At 46.9% G+C, this 15,066-nt stretch overlaps 1 protein-coding gene across 1 annotated transcript in view; it reads left to right on the top strand.

Annotated features, from left to right (window-relative positions):
- The window catches only part of STAT1 (signal transducer and activator of transcription 1), a 1,171,385-nt gene that overhangs the window by 40,825 nt on the left and 1,115,494 nt on the right, over nucleotides 1-15,066 (top strand). The window lies entirely within an intron of this gene.

Raw genomic sequence — 15,066 nt, 5'->3', positions numbered from 1 at the left:
AATCATTTTCCGCTAACTTGTGACAAAAAGTAAAATCTTCTATGAACTCACCATACTCCTAATTGAGTACCTTGGGGTGTCTTCTTTCTAAAATGGGGTCATTTGTGGGGTTCCTATACTGCTCTGGCATTTTAGGGGCCCTAAACCGTGAGGAGTAGTCTTGAAACCAAATTTCTCAAAATGACCTGTGAAATGCTAACGTTACTCATTGGACTCTGGGCCCCTTAGCGCAGTTAGGGTGCAAAAAAGTGCCACACATGTGGTATTGCCGTACTCGGGAGAAGTAGTACAATGTGTTTTGGGGTGTATTTTTACACATACCCATATTGGGTGGGAGAAATATCTCTGTAAATGGACAATTGTGTGTAAAAAAAATCAAAAAATTGTCATTTACAGAGTGATTTCTTCTACCCATCATGGGTATGTGTAAAAATACACACTAAAACACATTGGTCTACTTCTCCCGGGTACGGCGAGAGCACGTGTGGCACTTTTTTGCAGCCTAACTGCGCTAAGGGGCCCAACGTGCAATGACTACCTTTGGGCTTTACAGGGGTGCTCACAATTTACCCCCCCCCCACATGACAGGACAGTTAACAAACCCCACAAATGACCCCATTTTAAAAATAAGACACCACAAAGTATTCCATGAGGGGCATGGTGAGTTTATAAAAAAAAAATATTTTTTGTCACAAGTTAGCAGAAAAGGATACTTTGTGAAAAAAAACAAAAAAACAACAATTTATGCTAACTTGTGACAAAAAACAAAATCTTCTATGAACTCACCATGCACCTCACGGAATACTTTGGAGTGTCCTCTTTCCAAAATGGGGTCATTTGTGGGGTCTGTCCTGGCATTTTAGGGCCTCTGCAATCATTACATGTATGGTCAGTATTTCTGCTATACTCCTTATATTGGGCATACAGGTAGTGCATTCTGGGCTGAAAGGAAAAATGAACGGCAAACATCCCTTCATTCGCATCGATCAATGTGGATGAACAAATATCTGCCAAAAAATGTGAAACAAAAAGAAAAGAAAGAGGGACATAGGAGCTGCCACCCCAAAAATCCAAACCCACCAGCTCGTATGCCCAGGCAAACCTGATTTATTCATCCACATCGATCGATGTGAATGGAGAAATCATTGCTTGAGTTATTTTTTGATACAAAGTGCTTGCCAAAGCATATGAACCCCAACACCGCTCCTCGGCCCATATGCCTCGGCAAACGTATCTTTTTTACTGTGGAGGAGAAATCTCGTCCTACAGCGCTGCATGCACTGATTTTGTGTAACCTGACAGAAGCGCAATGCTTCTATCAGGATGCACCATCAGTGCTGCAGCTGATTGGTCGGTCGGTCTGGATAGAAAAAAGAGAGAAGAAAAACGAATAAAAACAAAACAAAAAGGAGGGGAAGGCGTCCGCCTGGACATAGGAGCTGCCACCCCAAAAATCCAAACCCACCAGCTCGTATGCCCAGGCAATCCTGATTTATTCATCCACATTGATTGATATGAATGGAGAAATCATTGCTTGAGTTCTTTTTTGATCCAAAGTGCTTGCCAAAGCATATGAACCCCAACACCACACCTTGGCCCATATGCCCCGGCAAACGTATCTTTTTTACTGTGGAGGAGAAATCTCGTCCTACAGCGCTGCATGCACTGATTTTGTGTAACCTGACAGAAGCGCAATGCTTCTGTCAGGATGCACCATCAGTGCTGCAGCTGATTGGTCGGTCGGTCGGTCTGGATAGAAAAAAGAGAGAAGAAAAACGAAAAAAACAAAACAAAAAGGAGAGGAAGGCGTCCGCCTGGACATAGGAGCTGCCACCCCAAAAATCCAAACCCACCAGCTCGTATGCCCAGGCAATCCTGATTTATTCATCCACATTGATCGATGTGAATGGAGAAATCATTGCTTGAGTTCTTTTTTGATACAAAGTGCTTGCCAAAGCATATGAACCCCAACACCACACCTTGGCCCATATGCCTCGGCAAACGTATCTTTTTTACTGTGGAGGAGAAATCTCGTCCTACAGCGCTGCATGCACTGATTTTGTGTAACCTGACAGAAGCGCAATGCTTCTGTCAGGATGCACCATCAGTGCTGCAGCTGATTGGTCGGTTGGAAAAAAAGAGAGAAGAAGGAAAAAAAAAAAAAAAAAAAAAAAGCAAGCAGCAAAGCACTTCAATAACATTAACTTTTTAAACTTTATTAAATATGTTCAAACCAAACAATAACATTGGTAACCAAATATTAACTTTTTTGCTTACCTGGGTTTTTTTTTTGTTTGTTTTTTTTACCTGCGAGCTGAGGATAAACTTTTCCTCCCTCATGGGTCAATGTGCAAAGTTCAAATCGCACAGATATGTGGCGAAGTACATTATGCATTCTGTCCCAAGTGAAAGGAGAGGTTTCTGGCAGGCCAGTGTATTTGGATCTCTCAAAACCTGATGTTTGGGTTCACACTGCATACTGGCCTATCCGGTCGGTCGAGCCCGCTGCACCGTCTCGCCCAAAATAGATCTTCAGGGAATACCACAAGAGTAGCATTCGGCCTAGTAATTAACTGCGTCGCCGTAGACTAACATGACTTCCGGGCCGACCCAAATTGCCGCAGAAGCCACGCAGTAACGTAGGCATGCACTAGCGTTAAGTCAAGCACTTCCGGCGTAGGGGGGGACCGCAAAATGTGACTTTTGCTAGGCAATTTGCCCTAACGCATCGCGCCAGTGTGAAATAGCACTGAGAGACCCTTGTGTGCCTACTGCTGTGTCTGTAGTTCCCTAGGTTCTAAAAGTGTGCCTTCTCGTGGTACCTCTCATAACACTCCCCTAGGCATAGGCCAGGCTGGTCAGGACAGGAGGGACAGTAAACGGGGGTGTCACGCCTTATTCCAGCCTTGCTGCAGACACGACATCTTTTTCTGGGGTTGCATTGAGTTGGGGTACTGGGAATCGGGTACGCGTAATGCCTTCCATGCAGCCGGCTAGTTGCATTTGGGGGTTGGGCTCTGGCACCTTCTGGATAGAGGAGTGCCGAAACGATCTCTTCCTGGAATTGAAGGAAAGATCCAGTTCTCCCAGCCTTACTGTAGAGAACAAAGCTGTTGTACTTTGCCAATTGAATTAAATACACAGACACTTTCTTATACCAGCGTCTAGTTTTTCGGGAAATTAAATAGGGCCCTAACATCTGGTCATTGAAGTCCACCCCTCCCATGTTGGCATTATAGCTGTGGACGGCGAGGGGCTTTTCAATGACCTCTGTTGCCCGTGTAATTTGTACTGTCGTGTCTGTGTGAATGGTAGACAGAAGGTAAACGTCCCTCTTGTCCTTCCATTTCACCGAGAGCAAGTCATCGGTACACAAGGCGGCCCTCTCCCCCCGTTGAAGTCTGGTGTTAACGAGCCGTTGGGGGAAGCCCCGGCGACTAGGCCGCACGGTGCCACAGCATCGGATTCCTTCTAACTTTAAGTGCTGAAAGAGGGCCACACTTGTGTAAAAGTTGTCCACATAAAGATGGTACCCCTTCTGGAACAAGGGTGACACCAAGTCCCACACAATCTTTCCACTGCTCCCCAGGTAGTCAGGACATCCGACCGGCTCCAATTTTGAGTCTTTTCCCTCATAGATCCTAAAACGAGATGTATAGCCTGTGGCCCTATCACAGAGCTTATACAGTTTCACCCCATACCGGGCACGCTTGCTTGGGATGTACTGTTTGATGCCAAAGCGCCCGGTAAAATGTACGAGGGACTCATCTACACAGATGTTCTGTTCAGGGGTATAAGCATCTGCAAATGTGGATGACAGGTGGTCTATGAGGGGCCGAATTTTGTGGAGCCGGTCATAAGCTGGGTGGTATCTTGCATGACAGGTGTCGTCATTGAAATGCAGGAATCGCAGGATGATCTCAAATCGCGTCCTGGACATGGCAGCAGAGAACACGGGCATGTTATGTATTTGGCGTGTAGACCAATAAGAGCGCAATACATTTTTTTTGGTAATACCCATGTTGAGGAGAAGGCCCAAAAAAATTTTAAGTTCGGAAACTTGGAGTGGTTTCCACCGAAAAGGCTGGGCGTGGCAGCTTTTCGGATGGGCGGTTATAAATTGTGTGGCATATAGGTTGGTCTCAGCCACAATTAAGTCAAGGAGATCCTGGGTGAGGAACAGTTCAAAAAAGTCTACGGCCGATCCTAGTTCAACTGTCTCCACCTGGACTCAAGACTGGGCGGTGAAAGGGGGCAGTATGGGTGCGGCGGGATCAGGGGAATGCCAATCAGGGTTTGCCAGCACCTCTGGAAAACCAATGGGAGTACGGGCCCGTCTTCTTGGTGGCTGCGGATCGGATCTTAATTCACGTACCACCGAACCAGTTTCTACTTTCAGGCTGGTGTTCGCCACTTCACAAGGGTCTTCTACGGAAGTACTGGTGTTGATAGGTCCAGGAGATGCTGCGCTGCTGGTGCATGCCTCACCAAGAAAAATCAGATCAGCGCCAGCACCACTCTGCTGCCCTTGAGACTGATCTTCCGCCACCTGCAGTCCAGTGACATGGGGTGTGGTACGCTTGGCTCTAGCCGGGACCTCAACCTCGTCATCGGAACTATCGGTCAGAAAGCCACTGCTGTCTACAGGATCGTTCTCTGAACCCGAAGATTCGTCGAATAAGTCGACCCAATCATCCTCATCCGACTGGTCCATGTATCTGTAGATGTCTTCATTGGAAAACCTCTTTTTTGCCATGGTGGCCTGCTAAATTTAGGAGGTATTCCTCTGAGACTACCCAGGAAAAGAGCACCTACCTAGCGAAAGGGAGTACTTGAGAGGTAGAAAGCTGTGGTCACTGAGTTTAGATTAAAAAAAAAATCAAAACTGATGTTTACAGTGCCACAGCTTGTGTACAGTGTTTTTTGCAGTGATCAGAAAAAAAAATTTCTGTCACTGCGGTGGGGCGGGCTGAACGCAGTGCAGGCGAATGATCAGGTCTGATCGGGCAAACACTGCGTTTTTTTGTGGATCCTAGTGACCCTAATATAGATCTGACTGTGATCACTAATAATCACTTACAGATACTATATAGTACCAATGCTGATTAGCGACAGTGATGACGCTAATTAGTGACTGTGGTGCAGTGGGCTGAGCACTAACTGACACTAACAACCCTTTTGCTTAGCTAACTGGCCTAACTGTTTGTTACCACTAGTGATACTAAAAAAGTTTTTAGATCACTAGGATAGTGATGGTGAGGGGGGGGGGGGGGGGGGGTTGGGGATCAGAGAGCACTCACAAATAATCAAAAACAATCACGAGACAATTACAACACAATTACAGCAATCGGCGCAATCAAAGCCAATCACGGACCAATTGAATCCAATAACGCGACAATGAAAAACCAATTACGTGACAATTGAAGCCAATCACACGACAATCGATGCTAATCACAGGGCAAAATAGCCAATCAGTGGGCAATTGGCAAAATCAAAACCAATTACGGGCAATTGAAGCCATTCACGCGACAATCGAAAACAATATACGTGACAATCGAAGCCAATCAAACGACAATCGATGCCAATCACAGTGCAATTGAGACAATTGTAGCCAAACAAGGCACAATCAAGCCTTACAGACAGGAGATAAGATACACAATGGCAGGGGGGAGAATATACGCAATCAATGAACTAGGACGGTGTGGGGAGGATCGGAAGGGGTGGGGGGTGATCAGATACCCCTAAGGGGTAGTTGGGGGTCTAATCTGATGGATAGGAGTGACAGGTGGTGACAGGGGGTGATAGATGGGTTATTGACGGGTGATAAGTGGGTGTTTACAGGGAAAAACAGATGTAAACAATGGACTGCTGATGTGATCAGGGGGGGTGTCTCGGAGGGATCTGAAAGCGTGGGTGGGTGATCAGAAGCCCCTAAGGGGCAGTTGGGAGTCTGATCTAATGGGGGGCAGTGACAGGTGGTGACAAGGGATGATTGACAGGTGACTGATAGGTGATTGGCAGCTGATCACTGGGGAGATAGACAGATGCCTAGGAAATAGATAGGTTCAGTATACAGGGGGGGGGGGGGGGGGTCGGGGGAGAGATCTGAAGGGGTGAGGGGTGATCAGATAACCCTAAGGGGTAGTTAGGGGTCTGATCTGATCGATAGGAGTGACAGGTAGTGACAGGGATTGATTGATGGGTGATATGGGGGGTGGTTAGGTTGAAGCTGCGTGCTGCAGGGGGGTGTCTGATGGGTGATCGGGGGGTCTGTGGGGCTCCTAAGGTGTGCGTGTGTGCTGCTATACTGTGCCTGCTCTCCTCGCTGGTGGTCGATCGCTAAGTGTGACCACCAGCGGGAGGCAGGCAGTATAATACAGTTTGTTACGTAAACAAACTGTATTATACGCGTTCTATTGGTTAGTTTGAACTTTTACAGCCGGCCGGCGCTGCTGATTGGCCGGCGGGCTGAAGTCACAAGGGGGCCGAAGAGTGTGACGTAGCGATCGCGCGGCTGTAGCCGCGCGATCGCTCGTTAATCAGTCTGCAGCTGGCGACGCAGTTCTGCGTCGCTGGTCCTGCAGCTGCCACTTTGCCGACGCACGGTATAAGCGTGCGGTCGGCAAGTGGTTAAGATTGACCAATGTCGTCCGACAATTTTCTTAATCTCATCCGACTGTAAAGAGAATGTATTAATAATAATAAAGTATTAATAATTCACATTGTACCCTCCTTAGAGTCTGTCTCTCTATTCCCAGGAATTAATAATTCCTCCCTGTTTGTTTCCTGCACCTTTTTTTGTGCCTCATTAATAATGTAGTCAGGGTATCCCCTATCTCTGAATCTCTTTTGGTGATTTGTACATTCAAGATCAGTCAGAGGTACTTGAACAATTTCTGCGTGCCCAGAGATATTGTCCTTTAGGGATTCCTTTTTTTTTTTGAGAGGAGTCGGGTGGTGACTGTTCCAGGATAAGAGGGAGTTTGTAGACGTTCGTTTACAATATATTCTTGTTTCTATCTTGCCCAGATCTGATCTCGTGATCTTCACATCCAGAAAACTCAGGGATCTTTGATAAATTTCATATGTAAAGAACATCCCGATATTGTTCTGATTCAGAGTTTCCACAAAGTCCACAAACATGGTCCTGAGGCCGTTCCACAGGATGAACACGTCATCTAGGAAATGGCCCCAGAACAAGACATGTGACGTGTACTTTATACCTACCTCCATGTCTTCCCCAAAGACCACTGTATCCTCCCACCAGCCAAGGAAGAGGTTTGCATACGATAGACCACACGATGTGCCCATCGCACAGCCTTTTTTCTGAATGTAAAATCTATTCTGAAATAGGAAGTGGTTATAAGTAAGAATGTATCGTAATAATTCGACAATAAATTTTGAATGTTACTCCAAGTGAATGCTTCTAGATCTGAGGAAATAATTCGCTGCCTCAATGCCCAGATTGTGTTTTATATTATTGTACAGCGATTCCACGTCTAGACTTGCCAACCATACATTATCATTGATCGATATTCCCTGAAGCCTGTTGAATGAATACATTTTGTCCAGGGCAGTTTCTAGGCTAAAATGCACACAGGGCGAGGGTGTAAAAGTTGCACCCCCCCCCCCCCCCCCCCCGCAGAGCTAAGTATAGGTGCCCGCAGTATAGGTAAGCCAGGTCTAGTTGCACTCAATATAGGTCCCCCCAGTATAGGTGGCCAGGAATAGGTACCCCAGTATAGGTAGCCAGCTATAGGTCTCCCCAGTATAGGTAGCCAGGCATAGGTGCCCCAGTGTAGTTGCCCCCAGTATAGGTTAGATAGGCAGGTGCCCCCGGTCTAAGTTAGATAGGTAGGTGCCCCCAGTATAGGTTAGATAGGTAGCTGCCCCCCAGTATAGGTTAGGTTGGTAGCTGCCCCCCATTATAGGTTAGGTAGCTGCCCCCCAGTATAGGTTAGATTAGGTAGGTGCCCCCCAGTATAGGTTAGATAGGTAGCTGCCCCCCAGTATAGGTTAGATTAGGTAGGTGCCCCCAGTATAGGTTAGATAGGTAGCTGCCCCCCAGTATAGGTTAGATTGGTACCTGCCCCCCAGTATAGGTTAGATAGGTAGTTGCTCCCCAGTATAGGTTAGATTAGGTAGGTGCCCCCCAGTATAGGTTAGATAGGTATCTGCCCCCCAGTATAGGTTAAATTAGGTAGCTGCCCCCCAGTATAGGTGAGGTAGGCAGGTGCCCCCCTCCCCCCCCCATAATGGAGGGAGGAGCCGCAGCCGCAGGGAGGGCAGGAGAGGAAGGAGAGAGAAAGGTTGGAAGGGAGAGGTTGGGCTGCCCTCCCCGCGGGTCCCCCCTCCATTACAGCGCCCCCCTCCCTCAGCGCTCAGGGTGGGCCTGATTGTGTCTCTAATACGAGTATACTGTATGAAGGGAGACTGATTACAAATGGTCTGAGAAAAAAGATCTACATACTGGCTTATCTTCTCTGTGAGGCAGCCATTACCTGAAATTATTGGCTGACCTGGAGGGTTTACCACCCTCTTGTGTATTTTTGGAAGTGCATAAAAAGTAGTTATTATTGTTGGATATTTCACCAACATACAAGCCCGATCTTTTTTTAGTCAAAACATTTTTTTTTTACAGTGGCATTCAACAGGTTTTCTAGTTCTTTATAGAAGCATGCAGGGCCGGCCTTAGGTTTCACAGCGCCCTGAGCGAAACCAGATTTTGGTGCCCCCCCCCCCATTCATCCTTTTTTCGCACACACACACAAACATGCACGCACACAGGCCCATATGCAATTCCCCTTTTCTCCTGAGTTTTCTCCTAGGAGATAATTTTCATCTTAACTTTAAAACAACTTTTCAGCATTTTACAATTAAAAAAGTTCCTTAAAGTTGGTGAAAAAGTGCTATCAAGACCCCCTCCTTTAGTGTATGTAGGCAGAACCCCCTTTAGTGTATCAGTAGCGTTCCTACAATAGGGCGCAGGGGGGCGTGGCGCACCGGGTGACAGCCAGCCAGGGGGGTGTCGCCACGACCCCCCATGCAGCCGCAGCAGAGGAAGAGCAGCGCTGGAAGGAGGGGTGACAGGGATAGCGGCGGGGAGGGGGGAAAGATCCCCCCCCTCCCTCACCTGGGTCCCCTCCTTCCGCCTCTCTTCCCCTTCAAATGACAGCGGAGGCAGCGGGCAACTTAGAGTAAGGACGGGCGGGCAGAGACGACTACTCACTTTACGTCTGGCTGCGTTCCAGCAGCTGGAACGCTGGGTCGGCGTCACATGCCTCTTCTCCGCCTCCAATGCTATGACACGCATTGGAGGCGGAGAAGAGGCACGTGACGGCGACGGAGCGTTCCAGCTGCTGGGACGCAGCCAGACGTAAAGTGGGTAGTCGTCTCTGCCCGCCCGCCCTTACTCTAAGTTGCCCGCTGCCTCCGCTGTCATTTGGAGGGGAAGAGAGGCGGAAGGAGGGGACCCAGGTGAGGGAGGGGGGGGGATCTTTCCCCCCTCCCCGCCGCTATCACTGTCACCCCTCCTTCCAGCGCTGCTCTTCCCCTGCTGGAGCAGCTATACTGGGGGCAACTAAACTAGCTATACTGGGGGCAACTAAACTGCCTATACTGGGGGCATCTATACTAACTATACTGGGGGCAACTAAACTAGCTATTCTGGGTGCATCTATACTGGGGGCAACTATACTGGGGGCATCTATACTGGGGGCAACTATACTAGCTATACTGGGGGCAACTAAACTAGCTATACTGGGGGCATCTATACTAGCTATACTGGGGGCAACTATACTGGGGGCATCTATACTAGCTATACTGGGGGCAACTAAACTAGCTATACTGGGAGCATCTATACTAGCTATACTGGGGGCAGCTATACTAGCTATACTGGGGCAACTATACCAGCTATACTGGGGGCAACTATACTAGCTATACTGGGAGCAGCTATACTAGCTATACTGGGGACAACTATACTGGGGGCAACTATACTAGCTATACTGGGGCAACTATACTGGGGACAACTAAACTAGCTATACTGGGGGCAACTATACTATCTATACTGGGGCAGCTCTGGGGGCAACTATACTATCTATACTGGGGGCAACTATACTAGCTATACTGGGGGCAACTATACTAGCTTCACTGGGGCAGCTATACTGGGGGCAACTGTACTAGCTATACTGGGGGCAACTATACTAGCTAATACTTTAAATCACAGTTAGCTCCGCCCTCATGCGGTCATGACCACGCCCAATTATTTGCCCGTTGTGGCCACGCCCATTTTTTAAGGGGGGGGGGTGTCTTTTAATACCCAGCACCGGGTGCCAAATGCCCTAGGTACGCCACTGTAGTGTATTTAGGCAGATCCCCCCTTTAGTGGTGCCAGTCTGCTTTTTGGTAGACCTACTCTGTGGTCTACCAAAAAGCAGACTGGCACCTCTCCTACTAAACTCTGCGGCCCGTCTCATCCACCTCTCTTCTAGATCCTCTGAGGCAGCCCCTCTCTGCCAATCCCTCCATTGGTTACCAGTTGCCCAAAGGATCCAGTTTAAACTTCTCACACTTGCATACAGAGCTCTACACAAGCTGTCGCCTCCATACATTTCCTCTTTAATCTCCAGATACCTCCCCGCTCGGACCCTCCGTTCCTCACAGGAGACCCTTTTGTCCTCCAGCCTAGTCACCTCCTCTCACTCTCGCATCCAAGGCTTCTCACGGGCGGTCCCTCTCCTTTGGAACTCTCTCCCTCAGCCGGTTCGTCATGCCACGAGTCTGGAAACCTTCAAACGTACTCTGAAAACACACCTGTTCAGAAAAGCCTATAATTTGCTATAGGCAGCACTGAAGGCACACTGGCTCACCCACTAATCCTGGTGTTTCCTTCCCCTTTGTTTCCTCCCCACTACCCTCTAGATTGTAAGCTCGCAAGGGCAGGGACCTCCTCCTAGTATTTCTCATACTGCTGTAATTTTAACATATGTATATGTACCAACTACATATCAACTATGTATGTATCTGTATTTATTCTATTCAATGTCATGACTGTACAGTGTCTTGTATTTCTTATGTATATTTGTTCCCCATTATTTGTTTGTACCATGTACAGCGCTACGGAAGATGTTGGCGCTATATAAATAAAAAATAATAATAATAATAATAATTTAGTGCATATAGGCAGATCCCCCCTTTAGTATATATAAGCAGAACCCCCTTTAGTGTATATATAGGCACCCCTGACTGCCCCCCCCCTTTCCTTCCCCAACCAGGAATCAGTTACTTTTCTGCTTGTCTTGTTCACTGTGTAGCTGGGGACAGAAGATGGCCAGGGCTCAGGAGTGACAAGTATCTGATTTGAGGCAGCAAAGCTCTGGAGCAGCCTGCATCTCCCACTGAAGCAGGCTGAGCCATCCAATCAGACATTGCCTGTGAGCTAGGGGCGGCGCTACTGGCAAGCACTGCTCACACATGCACCATAAGAGGCAGCAGCAGGTTCCTGGAGTCCTTACCCTATCCCCCTTAGCGGGACAGGGAGGGCGGAGTCGGAGCTACTCGCAGCAGCCACAGACAGACTCAGAGCCCGCAGCCAGGTAGAAATGCGGCCAGGGCCAGTCCAGAGTAGATGAATGCACGTGCTCCCCCCTGGAAGCCGGCGCCCTGAGCGACCGCTCTGGTCGCTCAGGTCAAAGGCCGGCCATGGAAGCATGTTATTGGATTATTCTCAAGTCTACCATAATATTCTTTGTTGTTCAAGATTTCCATGCACATATTTATATACTGAGCTCTTTTCATCAAGACAATATTTCCATTATCTCATTTTTACCTAAATTTTCTGAGGCATTTTGTTCATCCTTACTCAGGTTGTCGTCTTTTCCCCACTTCATTTACCTTGGCTAGTTCTTCAAGATCTTTTTCTACAGTTTCTAGAAATATCTGGATTGGAGGATATGAACTGATTGATGGACAGAACTTGCTCTTTATAGTCAGATTACTCTCTGGTGCACTTAGATTAATTTCTCCTGTCCTGTTCTATTCTAATAAATCATCGAGGATCTCTAGACTTTATGCTTTATTGGTGGCTTCCATTATAGACTTCACAGTTGGTGAATTCATGTATTTATAGACAAGCAATTTTCTCCCAAACAGATGAATGTCTTTAATAGTCTCAAACATGTTGAAAATCTGCATTTGGTACAAATGTCAGGCCCTTAGATAAAACAGAGGTCTCTGCGTCACTCAGTACATAGTCTGTCAAGTTTATAACCCTCATCACATCATTATCTGGCATTTTTTCTACCACTCCTCTTCCCTGTTCCTGTGTTTGTATGCCTATTTCTCTCTGTTTCGTAATTTCCATGGGGTGGTTGGGCCAACCGGTTTCGGTTTCCTCCCTTTGCCTAAAGAATCCCCCTGTTTTAGTCTGGTACCTAGATTGGGAGTTTTACCCTCTGATTCAAATTCAGTTTCTGTTACTGTTGTAGGTGTATTAGGGGTAGAGTTTGTGGGAGATTTTTTCCAATTGTATATTTTCCTATTTTTAACCACTTCACCACTGAGGGGTTTTACCCCTTGAACACCAAAGCAATTTTCACCTTTCAGCGCTCCTTCCATTAATTCATCTATAACTTTATTATTACTTATCCCAATGAAATGAACTATATCTTGTTTTTTTCGCCACCAATTAGGCTTTCTTTAGGTGGGACATTATGCCAAGAATTATTTTATTCTAAATGTGTTTTAATGGGAAAATAGGAAAAAATGTGGGAAAAAATTATTACTTTTCAGTTTTCGGCCATTATAGTTTTTAAATAAAGCATGCTACTGTAATTAAAACCCATGAAATGTATTTAACCATTTGTCCCGGTTATAAAACCATTTAAATTATGTCCCTATCACAATGTTTGGCGACAATATTTTATTTGGAAATAAAGGTGCATTTTTTTCAGTTTTGCATCCATCCCTAATTACAAGCCCGCAGTTTATAAAGTAACAGTGTTATACCCTCTTGACATAAATATTTAAAAAGTTCAGTCCCTAAGGTAACTATTTATGTTTTTTTTTTTATTGTATTTTTTTTTTTTTAATTACAAAAAATAAAATAAAAAAATTGGGGAGTGTGGGAGGTAATGAGTTAATTTATTGTGTAAATGTAATGTTTGTTTATGTAAAATGCTTTTAGGGTGTAGTTTACTATTTGGCCACAAGATGGCCACAGTGTGTTTGTTTACATGCGACCTGTAAGCGTCCTTCCGGACGCTTACAGGGAGCAGTAGGAGGCTGGGAGAATCACTATGATCGCGCTGTTTCTAATAGAAGCAGCGCGATCATTGCGGGGGCTTAGATCAACGAACGGGAATGGATTTTCCCGTTCATTGATCTCCATGCGAGCAGGCGGCGGCGTGCACGAGGGGTGGGTGCGCGTGCACGAGCGGCGGGAGCGCGGACAACGGCGGTAGCGCGGAAGGCACGAATTTCTCCGTCCCTGGTTTTTTAGGGGGGAAAAAAGGGACGGAGAAATTCGTACCGCGGGGGTTTAAGTGGTTAAAGTCTTTCCTAGGCCTGGATTTACATCACTGGAGCCTATAGGCACTGAAGTCCTATATTTCGCCCTCCATGAACCTACAAACCCAAGCAGAACCACACCGCAAGTGTGCTGGTTAACCCAGCTGTCTCTTTTCTCCCTTACTTCCCTTGCCCGTCATAGGTATCTACAGGTGCCCCTTAGTGTTAAGTAGCCAGAGGTACCCTCAGTATTAAGCTGTCACTGACTGAAGGAAGATCTGGTCAGTGGAATGCAGAGAGCTGGGTCAGTAACATCTCATTTACACTCTGCTCGGGACTCTGCATAGGTTAGGCAGGAGAGAGGCACTAGGGGATAGGAGTGAGCCGCCTTTACATCATCAGGTGCCCATAGGCACGTGTTTACAGTCAGGGGTGCTCGGATAGTACTTTTTAAAATCCGAATTGATCCGGATATCCAGATATCCGGTTCGGTTATCTGAATCTGACCTTTTCGATATCCGCGTGAATGCGGATATCCGGACGCATTATCCGCGGATATCCGACCTATTCGGATATCTGGATAAAAAACGGAAGTGCCCTTTTAAATGCTTCCAAACCGTTTTGGAAAGTGAAAAACACCCCTCCACCCTCCTCCCTCCGAAGAGAACCCCAGATAGCCATTTAGCAGCAACTGCATGCACAGTCTCTGTGGCACAATTTGTTAGTGCATTTGTTTGTTTTACCCGAAAGGATGGTGGTTCAAACCCACCCAAGGACGGCCTTGCCTTTTGTGTTCAACAGTTGTCCGAAGAGAACCCCAGATAGCCATTTAGCAGCAACTGCATGCACAGTCTCTGTGGCGCAATTGGTTAGCGCATTTGGCTGTTTACCGAAAGGTTGGTGGTTGAAGCCCACCCAGGGATGGCCTTGCCTTTTGTGTTCAACAGTTGTCCGAAGAGAACCCCAGATAGCCATGTAGAATCATCTTTCTCTCTCTCTCTCTTTCTCTGTCTCTCTCTCTTTCTTTCTCTCTCTCTCTCTCGATGCCATTGAACTGAATTTTCAGCTTCAAACCATCAACGGATAACGGCGAAATTTCACAGGCAATTTCGGTATTCCGCCGGATTGAAAAGGCAATTCCGTTCTGACGGAACGGAATGACCAATTTCCGTCTGGAATCGCGGAAAATACAATAACGCAGAAAACGGTGACCATCCCTACTAGAGAGAGAGAGAGAGAGATGAATCTACATGGCTATCTGGGGTTCTCTTCGGACAACTGTTGAGCACAAAAGGCAAGGCCGTCCCTGGGTGGGCTTAAACCACCAACCTTTCGGTTAACAGACAAATGCGCTAACCAATTGCACCACAGAGACTATGCACGCAGTTGCTGCTAAATGATTTTATGGGGATGTATGTGTGTCTTTTGGAGGGAGGAAGTAAGTCTACTCCAAGAAGTTTAAGACCACTTTTTCCTACAGCAAAGCATTCACTGTGTGTCAGTATAGTGGTGAGCATAGCTGCCTTCCAAGCAGTTGACCTGGGTTCGATTTCTGGCCAA

Source organism: Hyperolius riggenbachi, chromosome 7 (assembly GCF_040937935.1).
Source record: "Hyperolius riggenbachi isolate aHypRig1 chromosome 7, aHypRig1.pri, whole genome shotgun sequence".
Classification (NCBI taxonomy): Eukaryota; Metazoa; Chordata; class Amphibia; order Anura; family Hyperoliidae; genus Hyperolius; species Hyperolius riggenbachi.
The sequence above is the reverse complement of the archived record's forward strand: the minus strand, read 5'-3'. Positions and strand labels throughout refer to the sequence as shown.